Raw genomic sequence first — 18,196 nt, 5'->3', positions numbered from 1 at the left:
CAATATTTCAGTGCTAAAATACATATATGATTATAAAAAGCTGTGAAATCGTGCTAAAGTCCATAAAAAATATGAAATGATAACCCTTGGGTGATCAAAATAAGGTGCTCCGGTGCCGGTTATACAGTAAAGTGCTCCAAGGTGAAAAAGGTGCCCCTCTTGGTTCGCTACTCACCACAACGCCAATATTTAAGAGCCTCAACAGTATTGCAAATAAGCCTTGACACCAGGATAATCTCCTCTGTACGCCTTTCACTGTAAATATGGGTCCGCTTGTGCATCCACCATTGAAAGAAATAAAGGGCGTATATAGTGAAGTATGTACGCATGGGTTTATTTCTGTTTAGCAGCCAAATGCATACTTACAGCAAGTACAAGATAATTAGGCATGTACAAAGTAGTGCCTCGTGGTTACGCCGCTCGGCGTGCGTTCCACGGGCAGGAAGTGATGGACCGGAAGTGACGTGCCGCTCCGTGCGTGACAGGAAGTTTGTCAACCTTTTTTCACATTCTTAGTTTGGTGTGCATTGCTGGAGAGTTTTTTTGTTTTTAGGAGGGTGCATGTGATCAGCACAGGACCAATCAGCACTGTCCAGACATAGAGTCAGGGGTCCTGCAGCTTCATTGGACAGTCAGAGGAGAATAAAAACTCCTTCTACAAGCTTTAACCAGACAATGATTGAAGTCACAAGACTGCTATATATTGCTGACGAAAAAAAGGTATTTAGCAGTTTATATTTACTAAAATAATTGCATTTCCATGTTATGTGTACTGTGGGAGACTAGATATAGTGAATGAAGGGTCCTGGGTTTAGTAACACTTAAAAATAAAAATAGGCTTTAATATCACTTAAACGGATGTTGAGCAGAGGGACAGAATAATGATAGTGGTTAATCTAATCTACCTCAAGTGGCTAATATACAAAGATCTACATTTAATCCAATAGAAAATAAAGGAAGAATGAGGCTATATAAAATGCAAAAATAACAAAAGGAACATTTTTACAGTAAACACTTAATTAATAACCTAGTTGTACTGCAATCAGAAAAATACTGCATTACTGTGACTAGATGGAGCTGATGGTCAAATCAGATAAATAGAAAATTATATTTCACATTTATTAGACACACTACAGGGTTTATTCGTGAAAGCTTTGTGAATTCTGAGACATTTTTACAGCAAAGTTGTTATAAATACACCCCATAGCGTTTCACACCAGCTTCATATCTATAAGTCTGCATCATCCTGCATATTTGTATTGCTTTGGGCAGGTGCTTTGTCATGGTATGAAATGTTGTACCATTCCCATCAATAGGTCCTTTACTGAAGCATCATAAATGGACAACTATTTATTTTTCAGCCAACGCACGTCAAGCACTATACAGTGAACTAGCACCATAAAAAACAATGGCAAACCTTAACATTTAATGTTTTAGGGGCCCCTTTAAATCTATGCATTTTTAAGCCCAACTGAAATTATGATTTTTTTTTTTTTTCGTTTACAAACTTTTTATTTGGGATAAAATGGTGGTACAAAAGAACATTGTACATCAACAAGCATGGTATTACAAATAGATTATGATTTTTATTATTGTTATACAGTTATGCTTTTTTAACTACTTCAAGACCGCAATACGTATATATACTTTGCAGCTTTGAAGTGGTTTACTGTGATTAAGGCTGAAGGTCTCAGCCATAGCCCTGGTATTGCTTTTTACAGCCGGCGGCTGGCTTTCTCATGGAAGTGTTCCACTTTCAGAAGCGACGGGAGAAAGTCCCCCCTTCCTCTGATCGCCAGTGTTTCTCAGGCTTACCGTTTCCGCCAGCTCGACCGAGAAATTATTTGACGGTGCGGCCTGGCTAGTCTCAGAAAAAGTAGATCCTCTTTGATCGCCTCTATGGCCTTGGAGGACCGGAGTGACATCATGATGGCACTTCTGGTCCAGCCTAGAAGTAAACAATTTTTTTTTTTGTAACGCAAAAGATCATAAATGTTTTTTTTTTTTATCTTTTTCTTTTAAAAGTAAAGAAGAGAAATGGGGTCTTTTTGACCCCAGATCTCTCCAAAAGAGGACCTGTCATCCTTATTTCTATTAAAATGAATGTTTATATAAGAATAAAAGTGTTAAAAAAATAAACAAAGGGAAAGTGTAAAAATAAAAGAATAAAAAGTTAAATAAATAAGAAAAGAAAATGTAAAGCACCTTCTGCGGAAGCAAACGCACTACACATATGAGGCATCACTGCAAACCTCAGAACGAGAGTGATAATTCTAGCACTAGACCTCCTCTGTAACCCTAAGCAGGTAACTTGTAAAGGTGTTTAAAGCATCGTCTATGGAGATTTTTAAGTACTGTAGTTTGCACAAGCGTGCAAAATGTTAAAGTATAACATGTAAGGTATTTATTTACTCGACATAACATCATCTTTCACATTTTACAAAAAAATTGGGGTATATATATTGTGCGTTTTTTTTTTTTTTTTTTAATTTATTAAAGTGTATTTTTTTCAGAAAAAAATTGCATTTGCAAAACCACTGCGCAAATACCATGTGACATAAAAATATGCAATAATCACCATTTTATTCCCTAGGGTCTCTGCTAAAAAAATGTATATTCTTTGGGGTTATAAGTAATTTTCTAGCAAAAAATACTGATTTAAACTTGTAAACAAAAAGTTCCAGAAAAAGCCTGGTCTTAAAGTGGTTAATATTATTATATTCATATGTGTTAGTGCTTGAAAACTATATGAAGCTGTCCTCTGCAAGCAGCAGTAATAGGTGGGCTGATGCGCACAGTACTTCAATCAATGGTGCTGCTCAGGGACTGTTGATTAGAGCAATGTGCAAGAAGGCGTGTCACACAGGTGGAGATCCGGACTGTTTCGTTCTGTGCTAGAGCAGTAGTCCAGATCTCAAGAGTGCTACCGTCACAGGGTAGCTTCATATAGTTGTAAAGTACTAACTGCATAACAGTAATTAAAATCATGACTTTATTCAAGCTGTAACACACACACTGTAAAGCATGTCAGTGCACATACACAGCATGGTGCTAGTTCACATCTCTGTGATAGGTTAACCTGCTTTATTAATTTTTGTATCAACACACATTACAGGGCTTATTGAAAAAACATGGCAGCACATGGCAAGGTGTGAATGCAGCCTTACCAAAAAAAGTACTATCTGCACTAAAAGTTTAAGTATCTCAGCAAAATAAAAATTTGCTATTACAATGGATGATTCTAGTTTAAAGTGTATGCTAACCCCAACATTTCATATTTCTAATATGTGTCTGTTGTACCGTGTACTTGTATTAAAAGACAACCTGTTTTCTTTGCATTTGTGTGAAATACCTGGTGATTTTGCAAGTCCCCCAGCTTTCCTTTTTTTAAATTGACCAGACCAGGAAGCACATCTATTCCAGCGTAGTCAGTTTTCTTCTTTGCATTCTATTTGGAATACAGCCATTTTTAGCATGCCTGTACTCCAGTGGTCAGACTTGTGCTGACGTGCCCCTCTGCACAGCTAATTACTAGAAAGAATACTTGCTGTACTGCTGTTTTGTTTTTTTTGCCTCCTGCTGATATGCCCCCTGCAGTCCCCCCCCCCCCCTCATTTCTCTAAGCTTCCTATGACTTCTCAAAACAAGATAGTATCTTGACATCATGAAAGGATTTTGGATAAACTATATGAACAGCCTAAAATGTATACACTGGTAGTGCTCAACCCAGGGTGAATTATAAGGCCAATGTTACCCTATTAGGATTGGGGAATTTTGCAGCTATATAAATAAAATCAAACAAAAAAGGTGCAAATGCCTGGTGCATTATCCATAGCACCTTATAAAAAGGTGAAAAGGGTACATATTCAAAAGAGCAAATGCAGTATCAGGATTGTACATAAACCACGAAACCATGGGCCTGACACATAATATGACTCTATTGATTCAAAGTATCTACAGTATCTCTATAGTGAATTTATAAATACACCGTTCAGCCATACCTTTATGACCACCCACCTAATATTAGGTAGGTCCCCCTTTTTCCACCAAAACAGCCCTGACCGGCTAAGGCATAAACGCCACTAGACCTCTGAAGGTATGATGTGGTATCTGGCACCAAGCTGTCAGTAGAAGATCCTTTAAGTCCTGTAAGCTGTAAGGTGGGGCCTTCAAGCCTCGGACTTGTTTTGCCATCACATCCCACAGATGCCTGATTGGATTGAGAACTGGAGAGTTTGTAGGCCAGGTCAACACCTTGTTGTGTTCCTCAAGCTGTTCCTGAATCTTTTATTCAGTGTGGTAGGGTACATTATCCAGCTGAAAGAGACCACTGCCATCAGGGAATACTGTTTTCATGAAGGGGTGTACTTGTTCAGCAACAATGTTTAGGTAGGTGATATGTGTCAATTACCGTCCACATAATTGGTAGAACCCAACGATTCCCAGCAGAACATTGCCCAAAACATCACATTGCCTCTGCCATAAGTTAAGCGGCAAACACACCTGGCCATCCACATGATATAAAAGAAAATGTGATTCATCAGACAAGGCCACCTTCTTCCATTGCTCTGTGGTTCAGTTCTGATGTTCAAGTGCCCATTGTAGGAGCTTTTGTCTGTAGACATGGGTCAGAATGGGAACCCTGACCCATCTGTGGCTATGCAGCCAATTATGCAACAAACTGCAATGCCCATGTTTTCTGCTTTCAACACATCATTTTCAATTACAACATGTTTACTTGCTGCCTAATATATAGTACTGTGCAAAAGTTTAGGGCAGGTGTGAAGAAATGCTGTAAAGTAAGAATGCTTTCAAAATATATTTTAATTGTTTATTTTTATCAATTTACAAAATGGCAAGTGAGCGAACAGAAGAAAATATATAATCAAATTAATATTAAGTGTGACTACTCTTTGGCTTTAATCCTCGTTTGGCTTCTTACATTTGCACACATTGTACACTTACAAAAAGTCAGGGATTTTGTAGAATTAGAGTCAGGTTTATGATTAACCAATTATACCAAGTAGGCATTAATGATCATCACTTTCATATGTAGGTTTAAACACAGTCATTAACTGAAACTGAATGGGCTGTTTTGTAAGGAGAGGGTTCACATAATACTTAGATCACGGCTCAACCAGACATCCAATCAGAAAACTATGTTGCACACAAAAGATGTACAGAATTCTCCTAGTTTGCTCTATTACATGAAACTGAAATTGGAATTTATTGACTGTTTTAGAAAATTAAAATAATTGGAAAAACTGCATAAATAATATTTTCAAATGGCTTATGTAGCAGATATCTCTCTATCTGTCTTATTCCAATTTTTGTAAAGAAGAGTTTTCCTTGAAATAGTAAGTACAGAAATTACCGTTTTAAAGAAGTCACTGATTGTAAATGATGGATGAACGTGTGAGGAAGGGCACACAACCATTGTGGCAGGCAGGATAAAAACAATTCTATTTACAGAAGAATTTTGGGAAAGATGAGGGGTGATGGATTATGGGAAGCATAGGAAACTGGGACAAAGTCTTCTGCAATGTGGTAGTGAGTCCCGAGGATAAGAGAAACATCCAATAGGTCAAACTGAACACTTTATCATCTTTTAAACTCGCAATAACCACCAAGAATTCCTACAGTGTCAAGGTTAAAGAAAATTAAATCTGAAAGGGTCTGTTTTTGAAAAATTGCATAATTATTCATACATTCGTTCTGTGTGAATCAACCAGCATTCACTCATTAGCTTTAGGGATTTCTTTGCACAATATATAAAGCTGTGGCAGTTGTGTGAATGGGGTGAAATCACATGAAATCAAAGGATATTAGACTATTTTAAAGCAATTTTCTTAGACTATTTTCTCTTAGAATTGAAGGTTCTTAAAAATTTTGCATTTAGCACTGCTCAAATTTGACAGAGAAATCCATAGAATAACATATATAATAGTTAACACATTCTAAATACACTTGATTTGATAACGTTGAAACAAACAGGATTTACAGAATAAATAATACATTCCCCCAGTAAAAGACAACTTGGTTATCAGAAAAAAAACATTTAGCACATATTACATAATTTGCAAAGAGCATTAATCGCAAATTTGTGCAAATGCTGATACATTCGCAAAGCAACATTTTTATAAACAGACCCCTAAGAGATGCATTATAACTGTTTATTATATCAGTCTGTGCCCTCCAATGGTGTAAATAGAGGTTATAGCCCAGGATCCTCAACTAGGCAGGTTGAGGGGCTCCAGGGGGAAACTGGCTTTTCAGATTTCTCATTGTTTAGGAAAACCATTTTTTGAGACCTGGAGCCCAGAGATTTCTAAGAGATCCGGGTGGGATGAAATCGCCAGTTCTAGCTCCAGAGTTTAACCAGCCCTCTAACTGTACTGATGTGTGCAGATCTTTTTATAGAGACCTGACCATGGTTCTGGGCTCCACCCCAGCAGACAGGAGGTCATAGCCCAGGACTCAGGAGAGCTTCACCTAAGAGACACGTGGGGGACAGAACAACAAGGGTCTGCTAGTTGTATGTTACATAGTTACATAGTTAGTGAGGTTGAAAAAAGACACCAGTCCATCCAGTTCAACCTATGATGTGTGTGTGCGTTTGCTTTTAACCGTACATTGTATACCCCTGTATGTTGTGGTCTCTAAGGTGCCCATCTAACAGTTTTTTGAAACTATCAATGCTCCCTGCTGATACGACTGCTTGTGGAAGAGAATTCCACATCCTTACTGCTCTTACAGTGAAGAACCCCTTACGCATTTTAAGGTTAAACCGCCTTTCCTCTAGTTTTAGTGAGTGGCCACGTGTCTTATTGCATCTCCTTTCTCTGAATAGTTTGTTCCTTATGCTAGGGTCGCCAGTACAGTATTTGAACATTGATATCATATCTCCCCTCAGTCGTCTCTTCTCCAGAGAGAATAGGTTCAGTGCTTGTAGTCTTTCCTCATAGCTGATGTCCTCCATTCCCCTAATTATTTTTGTTGCCCTTCTCTGGACTCTTTCCAGTTCCAGCACATCCTTTCTGAGGACCGGTGCCCAGAACTGGACAGCATACTCCAGATGTGGCCGGACCAGAGTCTTGAATGGTATGGACAAATGGTATGGACAAAGTTAATTAGCAACCAGTCTGTAGAAGACAGACAAGGGCCTGGAGTGTAAGGCCATAGCGACAGTACTGAAAGTGCAACCCAGAAGGGCTGAATGTCATTTTTTTTTTTGATGGAAAAGGAATGCTGAATACCCTTGTGGGGGAAACTCATGTTTTGTGTTTTTCTGAAACTTTCTTTTAATTAAAAAAAAGCCCTTAAAAAGAAGAAAAGCGAATGGCGGTGTCCTTAAAAGCGCTACCATTTGATGCAAGTTCTCACATAGTATAGTAGATATGTATGTACTGTATTTATATGTGCATTCCCAGACAATAATTTGGTAAAAGCTTGCATTTACACTTGGACACACTTTAAATAGGACTGATACGATGACAAACTGTTCCTCTGCTAATTCGATTCAAAAGGCAAATGCAAACTGTAGCTTTACAACACCCAAGCCTTATGCTAATAGGACTTTTTGTATATGTAGGTCAAATGGATATTTATTTACTATAATACAATTGTCTTAAATAATATGGTAAATAACTGCAGGAATGGCCTTAGGTATTTCAGAGGGAAACATGTTTCCGCAGATACTAGGGAAGTAAAAAATTATAATTGCCTAAAATTATATACTAAATAACTAACAGAAAGAGCTTTAGGTATTTCAAAGGTATAATCAACCAATTAGCTTCCTCTACAATTTAGTAGATAAGAAGGATGTGTATATCAATAAAGTTTGAACTGGCTTAAAATATTAAAGGAGGAACTGAAGGGACCCATGGGGCTTTTAATTATCATATTTTGTAAATACTCTGTCGGACTTGACATTTGTTTCTAGGATCCAATAACTTATGTAGCACTCACCTAAGATAGGATGCTAGGAAAATGTAGTTGTTGGTTTGCTCTGCAATCAGAGGCGCTAAGATTGATTGCTCGAGTCTGTTCCTGGGGATTTGATTGTATGCCCTACCTCTGTGTGAATCTTCCAGAGTCTAGAGCGAGAAATTCTAATGCCTAGGTTGAATATTTGCCATGCTTTGGCCAATCCCCGGGGAGGTGTGCCCAGTGGGTGGTCAAAGAGATGGTAAATTGGCCATACTTAAGGCTAGTATTCAAATTAGTTGTCCTAATGTATTTTGACATGATTTGTGCCCATTTATTGTTTTGAGCTTTGTGTTACCTTGCCTTGCCTTAATTCACTTATTCTATTTACCACCAAGTTGCTTGTGTCCTACACCAGTGCGATCTGATTCTGTGCGAACTGTCATATCGCACTGCAATATGCGATCTGAGCTGGGGGTGTCGTTAACTTTGAATTAACACCCCCAGCGTATCGCATATGGCAGTGTCAACTGCCTGTGCTGCAGTTGCGATGCGGGAACACGCAGATATATATTCGCAGTGTTCCCGCATCGCATCAGTGTGAACCGACACTGAGTGACACAAATGGCTCGGTAATAGGTCCACAAAAGTCCTTTAAAGCACTGGTATAGGTGTACTATCGTTCGGTGTGCAGTATATAGGGGTGTAATACATTTATAATATACTTTCTAATATAGAAAGCAAATTATAGTGTATTTGGGTACTGCAGAAATTTTGCCTCTTTCACTGCGTTAACTCTGCTACACACAGTGACAAAAATTACTAGAAAATAGTTTTCATAACTGGTGTGATAAACCAGTGGCCCTCCAAAAAGGCAGATTGAATCGGGGTGTTATATAACAATTTACTTTCATAATAGTGTATTTGGGTACTACAGACATTTTGCCTCTTTTGCTGTGTTAACTCTGCTACACACAGTGACAAAAGTTACTGGGAATTTCTTTTTATAATTGGTGTGATATACCAGTGGCCCCCCAAAATGACAAGTGGCCCCCCAAAATGACAGATTGAAGCCGGATGTTATATACCTTCTTCCACATATACTGCGCTTCTCTAGAGACGTTTGTCACAGGGTCATTTAAAAAATGACAGGCAGAGGAAGAGGCAGGCCCTTCTGCAGGGGTGGTAGGGGTAGGGCAGGAGCACCAGGCCGGAGCCAAAGTGGGAAGTTGCAGAAGGTGCGTTTGATTATGTCAAAGGACGCACCAGACTTGGTTGAGTGGTTCACTCAGCCTTCCTCTTCTGCACCTCCTCATACTCTCTATCTGCACCCTCTTCACTCTCTGCTGTGTGCACCCCCAAAGACACCACCCTCAACACTACCATATACCCTCTGCTTGAGTCACAGGAATTATTTTCCAAACCATCACAAGACATTTACGATATGCAGCCATTCTTGGCATCGGATCAGGAAGAGGAGGCAGTTACAGCCGCCACTCAGCACTCTGACGACAGTACCCAGATCAGCCGAAGGAGGTTGGTCCCCGCTGTTGCTGCCTACTCCGAGATCTCTAATGTTAGTGGTGGGGAAGGTGACGTCGATGATGCAGAGGGAAATTTTCTACAGTACCCAAATACACTATTATGAAAGTATATTGTTATATAACACCCCCGCTTCAATCTGTCGTTTTGGGGGGCCACTGGTCTATCACACCAGTTATAATACTTTTTTCTAATTGCGTTTGTCACTCTTTGTAGTTGTAGTATCGCTGCAGAACCGCTCACCAGTCACAATGCTGCACAATACAAATCCACTATAATATGCTTTCTTTATACATCCAGCATTGCGACTTCCTCATCTTCCTGCTCCTTCTCCTCGACGGCTTGATCAATGACACGATGCAATGCAAGCTCCAGAAAGAAGGCGTAAGGTACGATGTCACTGATGGCGCACTGGCTGCGACTGACCAGTTTGACGATCTTATCAAATTGCTGCAGAAGTCTGCATGTGTCGCGCATGAGCAGCCACTGGCACGGTGAAAAAAACCAAGCTCCTCCAGAACCTGTCCTGCCACAGAGTTCGTAGGTGGTCGTTAACTGCACGTTTCTGCTGGAGCAGCCTATCAAGCATATACAAGGTTGAGTTCCATCGTGTCGGGCAGTCACAAATAAGACGTCTGATGGGCAGGTTGTGTCGCCGCTGAATGTCAGCAAGGCAAGCTATGGCTGTGTAAGATCTTCTGAAATGGGCCGAGATTTTCCTGGCCTGCCGCAAGACGTCCTGGACCCCAGGGTATTTTACAACGAATCGCTGTACGACCAAGTTCAGGACGTGTGCCTTGCATGGGACGTGTGTAATTTTGCCCTGTTTTAGCGCGCTCAGTAGATTGGCACCGTTGTCGCACACCACTTTACCAACTGTCAAATTGAGCGGTGTTAGCCACTGATCTGCCTGTGAATGCAAAGCTGAAAGAAGTGCAGGACCAGTGTGGCTCTTGGCTTCCAGGCACAACAGACGCAGCACAGAATGGCAACGTCTCACCTGGTATGCCAAATAGGTTCTGGGGATCTTGGGTGGCACAGCGGAAGAGACAGTAGCAGCGGAAAAGGAGGAGTCAGCCAAGGAGGAGAGGGAGGATGGAGTAGGAGGAGGAGAAGAAGAGGCAGGCCTGCGTGCAATCCGTGGCAGTAAAACCAAATCTACACGGGTGCCACAGGTTACATGCTTGATGGCCGTCAGAAGGTTCACCCAGTGGGCAGTAAAAGTTATATACCTTCCCTGCCCGTGTTTGCTAGACCACGTGTCTGTGGTCAGATGTATCTTGGCACCGACACTGTGTGCCAGAGATACATTTACTTGCCGCTCAACATGGCCATATAGCTCTGGGATGCTCTTCTGAGAGAAATATTTCCTTCCTGGAACCTTCCATAGTGGTGTTCCAATGGCCACAAATTTTTGAAAGGCCTCCGAGTCCACCAGTTTATATGGCAGTAGTTGGTGGGCTATCAGTTCCAACAAGCCAGCGGTCAACCGTTGGGCAACAGGGTTATCCCGCGTCGTAATTTTTTTATGCTCGAACATTTGGGCCACCGAAGCCTGCCTTTTTCTAGAAAAACTTGAAGATGGCATGATGGAAGGTGGAGTGGAGGACAATTGTGAGGAGAGAGGAGAAGGAGAAGAGGCTGGACGGTGAGAGCCTGGAGTGTGGCTTTGTGGGTTCTGATGGCGTTGCTCCCACTGGGCTCGGTGATGGGAGTCCAGGTGCCTTCTTAGGCCCCTTCACACAGGCGGACCGTTCAGATCTGCCTGTCTGTTTTTTGGCGGATCTGAACGGTCCCCCCCATGCATGTCTATGGGGCATCGGATGTAAGTGGAGACACGTCCGCTGACATCCGATCCGTCAAATTTGGACGAATGGAAACCCTATTTTTCATTCATCCAGCGGATCGTCCCTAGGTGAGTATTGGGCTTACCGCGACTTATGCGTTGACTACAAATGCTCCAGCATCAGCGAGCGCATAGACCGACAGGTGTCCGACTACATTGGGTTAACGGCCGATGTGGATGCTCTGAGAAGTGATAAACCCCTGGACTACTGGGTGGGCAGGCTTGACCTCTGGCCAGAGCTTGCACAATTTGCAATGGAACTGTTGGCTTGCCCCTCGTCCAGTGTCTTGTCCGAAAGGACGTTCAGAGCAGCAGGGTGGATCGTGACAGATAAGCTCACTCTCCTAGCTCAAGACAGTGATGACTACCTCACATTTCTAAAAATAAATGAGGCATGGATCTCAGAGGAATTCAACACATGTGATCAGTAGACCATGTTTGATTCAAATTCCTTATGACAGGCCACAAATATCCGCCACCACCCATAACAATTCATGGTCCCCGTCTTAGGTAAATAAAGTGGCATAAAAGGCATTTTATGTCTGTTGAATGCCTAATTGCTACAGTCTGTCCCAGCTCCACACAGCAACCTCTCCCTACACTGACAAAAGACTTTTGTCGACCTATTAGCTAGCGATTTTTGTCACTATACAGTCTGTCCCTGCTCCACACAGCAACCTCCATCCACAGAATACAAAGTTCTTTGCTGTCAGGTGAAAGCCTGTGGGCTAATTTTTGGGGCCTGTACTGGCCGACACTTACTTCTGTATCCTGTGTATGCCTAATGTACCTCCAGTCACAGAATACAAAAATCTTTGCTGTCAGGTGAATGCCTGTTGGCTAATTTTTGGGGCCTATACTGGCCGACACTTATTTCTTTATCCTGTGAATGCCTAATTTGTCAGACTGGCATTGAAAATAAATGGGTCTGTAAACATTCCGCTAAATTGTGGAATGGATGCGGACCCATTTTACAGACGTGTGAATAGACCCTATATGTATTTGACATGTATTTACCGGCTGCTGTCAGTTCTGGCTGATTTAAAATAAATATATTTTTTGGCTGAAAAAAAAAAAAAAATTTATGGCAACTTTTCTAATAGCAATACTTCTGGTATGTCAGTGTCCATGTTGTGGGACTAATCGTGCACAGCAAGTAACTATTTTGTGGCTGCAAATACGACCTGGATGTTCTTAATGTTTGCCTGCCATTAAAGTGAATGGGGTCCGCCGAGAACTTGCGGTTCAAAAACATTTGAGAAAGTTTGCGGATCGCGTCCGCGCACCGCCCTGTCCGATGTTTGTCCATCACTATTTGTCAGTGGGGGCTGAGCTGCAGAACAGGGAACCTATCATATCCAGAGGCTCCTGCAGAAAAACGCTATACATAGTCTTGGGACAAGCACAAGTTCCAGAAGTAGGGCATTAGATGCCTCAGCTATGATGACTGCCATCATGGTAAGGGTCCTTAAAAACTCCCAGGACTCCCACCCTGGTGGCTCCTGGAGTAATGAGCTCTGTAATTAATATTGATACTGCTAGCAAAGTCTTTCTTATCCATTCTTGTTTTAACAGAGGCATGGACTCCAGAGAGGGAGATATAATTTTGCCCCTGTACAAATCATTAGTAAGAACCTGCAGTTCAGTTTTGGGCACTAGTTCTTAAGAAGGATATTTGGGGAACTGGAGAAAGTACAGAGAAGGGCAAACGAACTGATAAGAGGCATGGAGGAGCTCAGCTATGGGAAAAGATTAGAGGAACTGAATGTATTCTCTCTTGATAAGAGGAGATTAAGGGGGGATTGGTTTAATTGTATAAATATATAAGGGGTCCACATAGTGAACTTGGTGTTGAGTTATTTACTTTAAGGTCCACACAGAGGACAAGGGGGCACTCTTTACGTCTAGAGAAAAAGAGATTTTTGTCTCTAAATACGGAAAGGTTTCTTCACTGTATGAGCTGGGAAAATGTAGAATAGACACTCTCCAAAGGAGGTTCTGGCCAGCTCACAATATTGCTTTAAAAAATGCCTGGATTCTTTCCTGGGTGTACATAATATAAATGGGTACTAATATTTATAGGTAAAGTTGATCCAGGGAATATTTGATTTCCTCTCGAGGGATCAGGAAGGAATTTTTTTTCCCTCCTATAGCAAATTGGATCATGCTTTGCTGGGGTGATTTCACCTTCCTCTGGATCAACTGTGGGTATAGGATTGTGTATATGGGATTGTTTTCTTTACTGTTTTTGTTTTTTTTTGTTTGTTATCGATTGAGCCAGATGGACTTGGGTCTTTTTTCAACCTGACTAACTATGTAACTATGTAACTATGTGCTTGCTTTTATTCTTAAGGTCCCCAAAATATTCTAGCTTATCTTTATCAATACTGTTGACATCATACATATGTGCCTTTGTGACCCTAAACTAGAAGGAAAAAAGCGCTTTTTGCAGAAAAACCAAATGAAAAAAAAAATCTCATTTTCATAGCAAAGCTGTTTGTGTGACACATATTCAGGATAAGAGCTTTGTAACGGCTATGGACACTGGATCTTCACAGATGGCAGCGCCAGCCTCAATCCTTACTTAACATAAGCAGATTGTAAATACAGGACAGAGAGGTACAAGACAGCCACTTTGTCAGCAGTCGCAGCAGAAGCAGTACAGTTTTGTGGTGGTAAGCTGGATAGCACGTGGTACTTTGCAGCAGATGGCTCTGGCAACATGAAATAATGGTTTCTCAAAGTCAGTTGACCATCGCGGATCTGAGTGTCAAGTATTTATCTTATAAAAATAAAAACCTGCCACATGGCTTAGGATTTTGCAGATTTGGAGACAGAATCATTTCATTTTCCCTTATACTGTCATGTGGGAACTGCAACAACCTGCCTTGCAGAGAAGCCTGATATAGTAACTGGCATGATTGGATGTATGCTGATCTTTCATTTTCCGGTGTTTTCCCAGAGAGAAATTTCTTTTATATATTAAGGAGTAGCTACAGTGGCCAACACCGGACATCTGGAGGAAGAAAATGATGAAAGCAGCAGATTGTGATAACTAAATACTATATGAGAAATGCCTATAAAAGAAACACTGATATGTTAGAACTGGTGCCATGTTATAGGTACTGCTTTGTTAGAGAAACTGCTTTGTTAAAGAGATCTAGTTTCCTAAATGAAAAACTTTCACAATGTATTGATTATTGTTTTATGACAGCGCAGCACTTTGTATATCAACACTTTATCTGAGTCTAACTTAGTAAAGAACTTCAATAAAACTGTTGGGGTGGGGCGGGTGTCCTGGGTGCCCATGCTGATGTAGCACCCTACAAGGTAGGTGCTAGGTAAAAGTATAGTGGGCCTTGTCTGCTTAACAGCAGGGCCATGTTGTCAGTCAGGTTGTCATGGTTTCCAGGTGTGGCTGTTGGTTGAGACTGGGGAGTCTCCCCACTGTGCTCTATGAGAGGGTTCTCATTGGGCAGTGGAGGAAACCCAGCCAATGGCACACTTAGGCTTGTATCTACCCCAGAAAGGCAGATTCTGCCTCACAGCATTCTGGGAGTGGGTATAAGTTTGAGGGGAGCACATGACGCAGCGTCTTTGGTGGAAGCAGAGTCCCAGGAGGACTGTCTCTCCTCCTGTCAGAGGAATCGGGTGTCCCAGGCAGCTTGCCTGAGGGGACAGAGGTCTGAGCTGAGCTGCAGAGAGGATCCGGTGTGCCGAGGACCAGCGGAGCTGAGAGGGGTCAAGTTTTAGGAAAGCATTTCCAGTTCGTGAGTACTGCAAACTGTTCCTGGGGGTCTGCCTAGAGAGAGGGGACCACTCCGGTGAAGGTCAGAGGGATCCAGGAGCTAGCTAGCCGGTGCAGGAGCAAGTGTAAAGGGGGTGCAAGTGTTGACCCTGAAGAGTAAATAGGGTGCCTAGTGAGTTGACCCTGAAGTGTAGAGGGGGTGCCTAGTGAGATGACCCTGAAGTGTAGAGGGGGCACCAGCGGTTGGGCCCTAAAGTGTTAAAGTGTACAGCGTGCAGTATACAGTGTTGAGAGTTGCAGCAGCAGAAGCAGTATACAGAAGCTACCTCAGTCAGGAAGGACTTGAGGGAGCAGTGTTCAGGACGTTTGAGCTAACCAGAGTGTCAGAAGTCAGTTCTCAGTACAGTCCAGGACTTTTGAGCTAACCAGAGTGTCAGAAGTCAAGTTCAAGTACAGTACAACAAGTCAGTGTTTTTCAAGTGCCAGCAAGCGTTGGTCGGCATCCAGCCGGCGTCAAGACAGCGCTGAAAGACATTTTTCTCCAAAGTGTCCCATTTGTACCTAAGTGAGTCAAGGGGAGTATCCCACTCATTTCCTTCTCCCATCCCCAATATCAAATAAACAAAACAAACAAAAGATGCCGGATTGGTCCTTGACTCAAATCTCACACTTGGGTATTCAGCTTAAATGGGCTGAAGGTGTCACCGGTAACCATGGCAGACCCACATCAGGCCCAATGCCTGGAAATCCTGCTACACTAGCAAGCCCCAGATCATGTTACGGATCGAAATCCTGACAACATTTTTCGATATTCAGAAATTCAGCTGTATCTGAATTTCTGAATCACAATAGAAACAAATTTCAACAAATCTGAAATAAATTACAGTATAACGAAAGGAAATACCTGAATTTGAAAATGAATTTGAAAATAAATTTAAATTCAAAAATGAATTTGAAAATCAAAACAGAAACATATTGCAAAAAAATACAGTAAAGTATAAAAGTGAAATAAGATGATGATTCCTACTGAGACTGCTTTAAAGAATAGAATAGAAATATAAAATAGAATAAAAAAGAATGTTGCTGGCCAGCATGAACAATGACGTTGTCACCACACCCCTGGTGACGTTATTGATGATGAAACGCGTAGGAAGGAGTTGTGACGTGTGATGTCATCACGTACCCGGATGCGACGGACATTTTTTTGAGTTGGAAACATTCAGTTTTCTTGCTTGCTGCTTGAACAACTTTGTTACCATGTGAGTATTACTTTTTAACCCAATTAAATTATTTATTGTAACATACTACATTATGATATGCCCCTTCTTGTGCTTTTACATTTGATGAGATTGGTAAAGACACTGAGGGCAGTCGAACAACATTCCATTGAGGAGAAGTTGGAAATCTTTTGTAGGTTGTTGGTACCTCAGGCCAGTAAGAAGTGGGACTTTTTAGGCAGGTAGGGGTAGTCAAGAAAAAAAGTACAAGCAAAATAGGTGATAAATAATAAAGTGGTATTTAATCCTTAAAACATATGTACAGTTGAGTACATTAGAGTGATAGGGTTATAGACCCTTGTGAAAGTGTGTTGTAGATAGAGGGTTTGTGACACGTGGTTAATGGTGACTTTAAGAGTGTATCTCTGTCATTCCCTGCTGTTAAGCTTGGGTTTCCCAGATCAGAGATGTCTCCTATATTCCTACGCGTTTCGGCCCCTTAGGGAGCCTTTTTCAAGGTTGACAGTCACCATTTATATTTTTTCTTTAAATCCTTGTATGCTGGAGTGGCTCCCCTTTTCGCACAGCGAGAACCTATGCGATTTCATATTCAGCCATGTATAAGGTTTGGGGTGGGTCATGTGAGTCTCCCCCAGTGGCTATTTGGGTTCGGTGTATAAGAGACCGGTCCCTTTCAAAAATGTTCTTTTGCCTTTAAGTAGTGCTGATCTTGAGTCTTGATTTTATGCGATTTTTCCTGCAGCGATTGTGGGGTCCCCTCAGAATGGGTGTTTTCCGCCAGATCGCAATTTTTTACTCTTCAGGGTCACCGCTCTCCGTCCTCTCTCTCAGCAGGGGAATGAACTGCTGAACGGGGAAGAGAGAGGACGGAGAGCGGTTACCCTGATGAGTAAAAAATTGCGATCTGGCGGAAAAAAACCCATTCTGAGGGGACCCCACAATCGCTGCAGGAAAAATCGCATAAAATCAAGACTCAAGATCAGCACTACTTAAAGGCAAAAGAACATTTTTGAAAGGGACCGGTCTCTTATACACCGAACCCAAATAGCCACTGGGGAGACTCACATGACCCACCCCAAACCTTATACATGGCTGAATATGAAATCGCATAGGTTCTCGCTGTGCGAAAAGGGGAGCCACTCCAGCATACAAGGATTTAAAGAAAAAATATAAATGGTGACTGTCAACCTTGAAAAAGGCTCCCTAAGGGGCCGAAACGCGTAGGAATATAGGAGACATCTCTGATCTGGGAAACCCAAGCTTAACAGCAGGGAATGACAGAGATACACTCTTAAAGTCACCATTAACCACGTGTCACAAACCCTCTATCTACTACACACTTTCACAAGGGTCTATAACCCTATCACTCTAATGTACTCAACTGTACATATGTTTTAAGGATTAAATACCACTTTATTATTTATCACCTATTTTGCTTGTACTTTTTCGTGACTACCCCTACCTGCCTAAAAAGTCCCACTTCTTACTGGCCTGAGGTACCAACAACCTACAAAACTCTTAACCAGGGACGACGGAAAACCCGACTACATACAGGGTCATAGAGATCAAAACCCCTTTACAAGTTGGAAATCTTAACCCAGTGATACCATCCCAGGAATTATCTGACTGTGCTCGATTGACTTCCTTGGTGGGCATCCACAGTAAGAGGCAGTGGGAATGGGTGTTGGTGACGGCTTCTCCCTGGAAATTTCTTTCTCCTTTACTTTATCAAACATCAGTATACAGCATTCATGTGTGAAATTACAGCGATACTAATTGGACTTATACATTGTTTTTCAATTGTATTTTTCAACGCTGCACTTTGTTTGATATTTTTGATGGTGGTTTTTATGTTACCATATCAACATGTATGTGTCAGCAGCTATCTTATATATA

This window comes from Pelophylax lessonae (genome assembly GCF_965119305.1).
Source record: "Pelophylax lessonae genome assembly, chromosome: 6".
Lineage (NCBI taxonomy): Eukaryota > Metazoa > Chordata > Amphibia > Anura > Ranidae > Pelophylax > Pelophylax lessonae.
This window is presented reverse-complemented; position numbering follows the sequence as displayed.